The sequence below is a fragment of the Hypanus sabinus genome, chromosome X1, assembly GCF_030144855.1.
Source record: "Hypanus sabinus isolate sHypSab1 chromosome X1, sHypSab1.hap1, whole genome shotgun sequence".
Lineage (NCBI taxonomy): Eukaryota > Metazoa > Chordata > Chondrichthyes > Myliobatiformes > Dasyatidae > Hypanus > Hypanus sabinus.
Genome location: NC_082738.1, coordinates 16,314,722 through 16,323,098, shown reverse-complemented (window position 1 = coordinate 16,323,098; position 8,377 = coordinate 16,314,722).

Genomic DNA, 8,377 nt, shown 5'->3' with positions numbered 1-8,377 from the left:
CCCTTTACACTTATCGCCACAGGGACTAATATCAGGTTAGAACCGTGACAATTTAGTTTTAGACAGATGAGCCCTGTGTACCACCTTGAACTGTAAAAGGCAGTGGCGAGCACAGAGAGAAGTTGAATTAACTGACTTGGGAATTGAATCCCAAACCTCATCAGACAAAGAAAAATTTAAATTATGCCCCCAGACAGTTTTAATTTTGTCGAAGGGGGCTCACCTCAACATCGTTAACATATCTCGAATGGTAAAAATTAAACCTTTACCCAATGGGTTCACATGAAGAAACAAATCCACAATATTTTTAACGGGTGCCTCAGGAAAGTTTGGTATTAAAGGGTTGATAAAATGTCTAACTTGGAGATGTCTGAAGAAATGAGTGTTAGGTAGGCTAAACTTTACAGACAATTGTTCAAAAGTTGCAAAGTGCTTATCTATGAAAAGATCTTCAAAACACCTAATGCCCTTTCTGTGCCAATCTAGAAATGTTAAATCCTGCATCGAAGGCTGAAAAAGATGATTATGTAGAATAGGACTAGAGAGAGAGAGACCATGAAGCCCATTATATTTTCTGAACTGAGCCCACGTTCTCAGAGTGTGTCTGATAACCGGATTAACAATTGACTTAGGCAAATGGCAAGGAAGTGCAGAGCTGGGGAGATTCTTATTAGAGTTCAACTCCATTGCCACCCATATTGGGCAGTCAGACTGATTATAAAAGTAAGACCAAAAAATAAGGGAACGTCTGCTCGCTGCCCAGTAATATAAATGAAAATTGGGTAAGGCCATACCACCTACCCTGTTAGGTTTTCAAAGATAAGCTTTATTTAGTCTGGGACGTTTGCCCTTCCATAGATAGGACGAAATAATAGAATCTAACAAATCAAAAAAAGCTTTAGAAATAAAAATTGGTAAAGATTGAAATAAGTATAAATGTTTAGGAAGAATAAACATTTTAATAACATTAATTCGACCTATCAGCTCTGTTTTGTATGATTTAAAAGATTAGTAAAATTTTCTTCAAATAGATGCTGATAATTTCTTGTTACTGTAATGCCAAGGTAAGTAAATTGATTATTTACTACTTTAAAAGAAAGGTTATGAAATTCTAGTGATTGTGCTTCTCTATTCACTGGAAAAAGTTCGCTCTTATGTAAATTAAGTTTGTATCCGGAAAGCTGACTAAATTTATTAAGGAGTGAAAACATTGGGGATGATGAGGTAGTCGGGTTTGATATAAAAAGTAAAAGGTCATCAGCATACAGAGAGACTTTTTGCTCAGCACCCACCCCACTCCAAATCCCCGTCAATTCAGCACAACTTTGAAATGCATTCGCCAATGGCTCTATAGCCAAATCAAAAAGTAAGGGACTTAAAGGGCACCCATGCTGGGTGCCACGTTTAAGATTCAAAGGTTGGGATTGCTGAAAATTAGTCAAGCCAGAAGCAGTGGGGTGTGAATATAACAATTTAATCCACGTAATAAAACTTTGTCCAAAATCAAATTTTTCTAAAACCGCAAGAAGATAGTTCCACTACACACGATCAAACTCTTTCTCCGCATCTAGAGAAATGACACATTCAGGAAACCCAGCTGAAGGTGAGTATAAGATATTAAATAGACACCGTATATTAAAAGAAGGGAGATGATTTTTAATAAAAACCAGTTTGGTCTTCAGAAATAATTAAAGGTAGAATGTTCTCCAATCTATGGGCCAAAATTTTAACATCAACATTCAGCAAAGAAATCGGCCAGTACGAGGAACACCCTATTGGATCTTTACCTTTTTTCACTAAAAGAATGATACATCCCTCATTAAAAGATGCTGGCAATTTACCATGTTTAAACGAGTCAGTTAAAACTAACATTAGTTGAGGCAAAAGCAGTGAGGAAAATGATTTATAGAATTCTGCAGAGAACCCATCAGGTCCAGGAGATTTCCCAGACTGCAGCCACCTGTGTAAAATTAAAGAATTGGGTGGAAATGGTCTAAGTTTGGGACACGGTGTTGATAAAATAACCCCTATGAAAAAGGCGGGCGGGAGTTTACCTCGCCAGATTACTCAAGTTCCCCACGTGGGAACTCACTGGAAAAGAGGCGACGGTTAATGGGGACGCCATTTTAAATAGCAAAGCCGGTTATACGGGATTTCGCCAAAGCCTGTGAATAATAAAGACAACCCCCTTGGAAGCCTGCCTGTTCAGTTGAAAACGACCGAAAAGATTAGTATTCACATAAACTTTTGTAGATGCACGTAAGCTAAGAGCACACCTCCTTAGTTTTGTTGCTGAAAAAAAAATAGGTGGTTATTAAATTGAAGTCTGATGCTACAAGACGTTAGTACGGTACAAGATATTAAGATATTAAAGAAAGTGACACTGAAATCGTTAACTGTTTAGATACTGAATTGAATGTATAACTGTATTACTCTGTAGAAAAAAAACTTTGGTGTTGTGTTAGATTCTAACACCCTGTAAGACTCTGTATGAATTCGTTTTTTTCCGATGGCAAAAAACGCCCTGAAGAAAGGTGGTGTTACGTCCGTAGCCCCCTCCTTTGTGAGAATCGCCAGATCACTGTTGGGTTGAGTCAAACGGGGGGCCCAAGACATGAGGGGGAGACGTGCAGGATGTCACGTTTCTCCCCCCCATAGCGATGTAAAGCTACGGGACATGGCCATTGTCTCTTGGAGACAGATTTGTGGATTGAGATGCTCTGCTACGTGAATGCCCTCGGGCAAAGTGGGCTGGTTGAGGGAGAGATTGCATCACCCCCAACCTGATTGACATCTACGACCCTGCGAGTCAGAATAAAAGAGGGGCTGTAGGAACAACCCCTTAGACGCACCAGAATAAACGTTAAGCGACCACGTAACAGCAGACGGTCATCGGAAACCAAGCCACGTGCGTTCAATTCCGTGGCTGGAATTGGTGGCTGAAACCACGGAAAACGGCCTTTTAGCTAACTACGGGGAAACCCGCTCCCCTGACTCAACGGATTGGCATCATAAAAGACTTGGGCAAGTTTAAACCGCATCACTTTTAAACCCGACAACGCTGCAGCTTGAACGAACTGATAGTGACTTATCTTTCCATCGGACAATACAGTAACCCCTAGACAACGAGAGTTATTTCTTATCGGTTATTATTATACCCGCGCTTAGATTTAGTATTGACGACGTATATTATCTGTATGTTTGCATTAATCTTCTTTTTGTGCCCTTTATCAATAAATATTTTTTAAAATAGTACCATCAGATTTCAACGGACCTCTCTATCTTGGCTGGTAAGTGGTCCAGTTACGGGAATTTCGTTACACACTACAGACTAAATTTATACAAAGTGAAAAGAAAAACCATTCCACTGAAATTTGATATGTTTAACTCAAGGTAATAATCCAAAGTTTAAGAAAGAATATAAAGACAAGTAAACAGATTTTATCTATAACCTAATAACCTACCCGCGAAAAACTACGAAAAAAAATTTACTGACTTAAGAAAGAAAAATCAGGAAAAAAACAGAAAAAAAAAGTACTTCTCCACCAATGAAAGTCATCAGAGCGAAGCAAAGGGAGTCGAAGCCTCATCAATAAATTTCTGGGCTTCTGAAGCTGAGTTAAACCACTTTTTGTCTCCACTAGTAAGATTCATTCAGAGGAAAGCTGGAAATCGAAGAGAAGGCCTGAATCCGTGATTATATAGTTCTTTCATAACTCCTTTAAACTCAGCTCGCAGATTCAGATCTTGTGGAACATAGTTCTCGACAATACAAATTGGTTGATCCTTTCCTCTCCAATGAGCTTCTTTAATGAGTAGCGATGAAGACAGATAATTACAGGACATGGCCTGTGTCCTGGGTCTGGGATAAGCCCTGAAGTGCAGTGAGCTCTGTCTATCTCGGGTGGGGTCAGAAGTACTTTGTTCCTGAAAATCTAACATAGCAGAGTACAGAAAAATTCGACAGGACATTCATGTTCTGGCAAGCTGAAACTACCGAGATTTAGCCGTCTGCTCCGACTTTCCAAATCAGTAACTTTGGATACTAACTTAATGTTATGACCTCTTAAGTGGGAACAAATGCTTTCCAGCTCTTTAAATCAGCGGTCTAGCATATCTGTAGTAGACTTGAGATGCGATATGTGTCGGGCATAATCCTCCACCATGGACGTAATATGATCCAATTTCAAATTCACCGAACAAATAGAAGACTTAATTTCACCTATTATCTCCTCTCTGTGCTGCACCAAAATCGAGGTGATCTCACTCGAGGGGCCAGCGGCCCTTTCTTCCCGGATTTGGTGGTCTTTGAAGCCATCGTAAAACAGGCATATTCGCAGGCAGATAGGAGAATAAAAAGTTTAACAGTTTGGAGTGGAAAAAAAAGGGAGAGAAGGAGTGCAGAGATAAGAAATAAAACAGAGCGATAGCTTTTAGCGACTAAACCATCGCCATCTTAACCGGAAGTCCGAGCTCTTGTTTGTTTTCATGCCCCATGTGCTCCTGCTCGACTCCGGCCCCTGTATCACCGAGTACTCCATCTCTCACCTGTTTCTCATTATTACCTGTATTGCTGCCACCCACGTCTCATTGTGCTCCACCTATCACCTGCCTCTCTGTTTATTGCTCAGTGTATTTCAGTCCTGTGCTTTCACCTGTTTGTTGCCAGTGAATTTTCCTGAGCCTTTCCAGCATTTGTATCTGAACGCTCTCCGTCTGAATATCGACTCTGCCTGTCTCCCGATTCTGGTTTTTGGATTTCTCCGGATGTTTTGATCTCTGCCTGAACTTTGACGCTGACTTGGTTTGCTCCTCGGGATTTGTTACTTAATTAATATCACTGCGTGCACAGTACTGGGTCTGTGATTGGATCCCTGCTCCAGCGCCCTGACAGTACAATCTTGCCAGAATGGATCCAGCAGACCCCAGTTGTCTGAGAGCTGCCCTGGAACAACAGGGAGTGAAGCTGGGAGACACCAGAACCAGCCGGACTCCATGTTCAGATCAGTGGAGTCGCTTTCTGCCAGTGTAGCTGATCTTGTGGCCTGGACTCAGCCACTCCAGCTGTCCCAGAGCACCCATCGACATTCTGCCACTGCATCTTCTGCCCTGCCCTCCACGTTCTCACTTAGTAATCCTGTCCAACAGCCCCATCTGCCCCCTCCAGAAACGTACTCAGGTGAGCCTGGTACCTGCCGTTCTTTTCTTTCCCAGTGCACTCTCATTTTTGAATTGCAACCAACAACCTTTCTGACTGATTGAGGCAAGGTGGCCTACATCATCACCCAATTGTCTGGTCGGGTGAGAGAGTGGGGAACAGCTGTCTGGGAGGCAGGCTCCCCTTTTTTGCAGTAGTTTTCAGTTGTTTTCTGTGGAAATGAGAGAAGTGTTTGATTGCTCCAAACATGGGAGAGAGAGGCTGCCTGAGAAATGCTGCACGTGCACCAGGGGTGCAGATCTGTGTCAGATTACACCATAGAGTTCCAGACCCGAGCCACCGCCAGCGGCTGGAACTCGGAGGCACAGTACGACACCTTCCTGAACGGCCTCTCCGAGGACATCAAGGATGAACTGGTCACCCAGGACCTTCCTGCCACTTTTGAAGCCCTGGTGGATTTGGCCATCCGTATTGATGTTCAGCAGTGCCGCAGAGGGAGGGGTTCCAGAGGGTCCCTGGTGGCACCGGATGAGTTCCAAGCTCCTCGTCAGTCTACATTGCCCTGCCATTTTCCCACATCTGCAATTCCCACTCCAGAGCCCGAGGTTATGCATGTTGACTGTACCCGCCTGACACCGACTGAAAGACGAAGGAGAATCAGCACCCGTTCCTGTCTGTACTGTGACCAACCAGACCACTTCATCTCCACCTGCCCAGTAAAAGCCAAGTGCTCACCAGTAGGTGAGGAGTATTTGTGAGTGTGACCCCTGTCCGGCCCTCCTCAATGCCACTCACTCATACCTGCTTCTCTGGAGTGGGGCGTCCAATGGCGAGCAGTCTCCGCCTTGGTCGATTCTGGTGTGAAGGTGTGTTTTATCGATTCCAGCTTGGCTGCCCAGTGGAGATTACCCACGTCTGCTCTTCAGTCACATTAATGGCCAACGCCTTGAACGGCCAGAGACTGACTAACGTCACCCATATCACGGCCCCAGTCAGTCTCAGTTTATCCGGCAACAATCATGGACAGTTAACCCTTTGTGTTATTGACTCTCCTCAAGCTCCCATTGTCCTGGGCCATCCCTGGTTAGTCAGACACAACCCCCACATTGACTGGCTCAGTCGCAAGATTGAAAGCTGAAGCCCATTCTGTCACTCCCTCTACCAAGTTCAGATCCTCTTGTCTCCAAGCCCAGATCCCCTGAGGAATTTCCGGACCTTAGTGCCATCCCTCCTGAATACAGGAGGCTGTGTTCAGCAAGTCCCGGGCCACTTCCCTGCCACCTCATTGTCCATATGATTGCCCCATTGGCCTCTTGCCTGGCACATCTCCCCAAGGGGCCGCCTGTATTCCCTGTCTGTACCTGAAACAGAAGCCATGAGTAAGTACATTCAGAGTCTCTGGCTGCAGGCATCATCCGGCCATCTTCCTCCCCTGCTGGTGCCACTTTTTTTTTCTTTGTTGAAAAGGACGGATCCTTCCATCCAAGCATTGATTATCAGGGACGGAGTGAAATCACCGTTAAGAACCGTCACCCTCTTTCACTCATGACCTCGGCATTTCAACTACCGCAAGGAACCTCCGTTTTCACCAAACTTGATCTCCATAACGTCTACCATCTTGTCCACATCCGCAAAGGGGACGAGTGGAAGACAGACTTCAACACCACCTCAAGCCATTATCGGTCTCATCAAGTCCCCCGCAGTCTTCCAAGCTCTGGTAAATGACGTTCTCAGGGACATGCTGAACCAATTTGTTTTTGTGTATTTCAATGATATTTTAATTTTTATTCTAAGTCTCTTGCTGAACACACAGGTCACGCCCATACAGTTCTCCAGCGCCTTCTGGAGAACCAGCTCTTTGCAAAGGCTGAAAAAAGTGAGTTTCATCGCAATACAGTCTCCTTCCTGGGGTATGTAATTTCAGGCGGTTCCATTCAGATGGACCAACAGAAGGTCAAGGTGGTGGTTGTTGGCCCCAACCTTCGACTCGTCGGGAGTTGCAACACTACTTGGGCTTCACTAACTTCTTTCACTGCTTCATCAGAAATTACAGTACACTGGCTGCACCACTCACTGCTCTTACCTCATCTGCTGTCAAATTCTCCTGGTCCCCTGCTGCTGAAAAAGCATTCTCTGACCCGAGGGAACGTTTCACCTCTGCCCCCATCCTGATTCAACCCGACACCGACCGACAGTTCATTGTGGAGGTGGATGCGTCTGACGTTGGCGTAGGAGCTGTTCTCTCTCAGCACTTGGCCAAGGGTGAGAAGGTACACCCCTGCGCTGCCTTCTCTCACCGCCTCACTCCCACTGAGCAGAATTATGATGACGGAAACCGGGAGCTGCTGGCTGTGAAGCTAGCTCTGGAGGAGTAGAGGCATTGGCTGGAGGGAGCCAAGGTGCCATTCTTGATCTGGACTGATCACAAGAATCCGTACTGCCAAGTGTCTCAACTCCCGTCAAGCTTGTTGGTCCCTGTTTTTCTCAAGATTCTGTCCTTCCACCCCAGTTCCAAGAAGGGAAAACCTGATGCCCTCTCCCGAAGATTTCCCTCCTCTGAGACCCCTGAGGTATCCAATGCCACAATGTCATCCGCCCTGCTCACTGTCTCGAGGGTGCAGCGCAATGGAACATTGAAGCCATGGTGCAAACTGCTCAACAGAGTGAGGCAGCCCCTAGTCAATGTCCCACTAACTGTGTTTATGTTCCCAGTTCTATCCGCTCACAGGTATTACAGTGGGGTCATTCCTCGCGCTTATCCCGTCACCCTGGAACCAAGCGTACTCAGGTTCTGGTGGCCCTCCATGGGAGATGGCATCCACAACTTTGTCTCAGCCTGCTCGGTCTGTACTCGAGGCAGAACCCTAACCAGTCACCTGCTGGTCTGTTACAACCCCTGTCTATCTCCAAGTTGCCTTGGTCCCACATTTCCCTGGATTTTGTCAGCAGTCTTCCCCCATCAGATGGTAACACCACCATTCTCACAGTAGTTGATCGTTTCTTCAAGTCTGTACACTTCATTTCTTTACTTAAACTCCCCTCTGCCAAAGAAACAGCCAAATTACTAGTACTGCATGTTTGTAAATTACATGGTTTACCTGTAGATGTTGTGTCGGACAGGGGCTCTCAATTCACATCCAACTTCTGGAGGGCATTCTGTAATCTTCTGGGTGCCTCTGTGAGTCTGTCTTCAGGATTCCACCCACAATGGCCAGACCA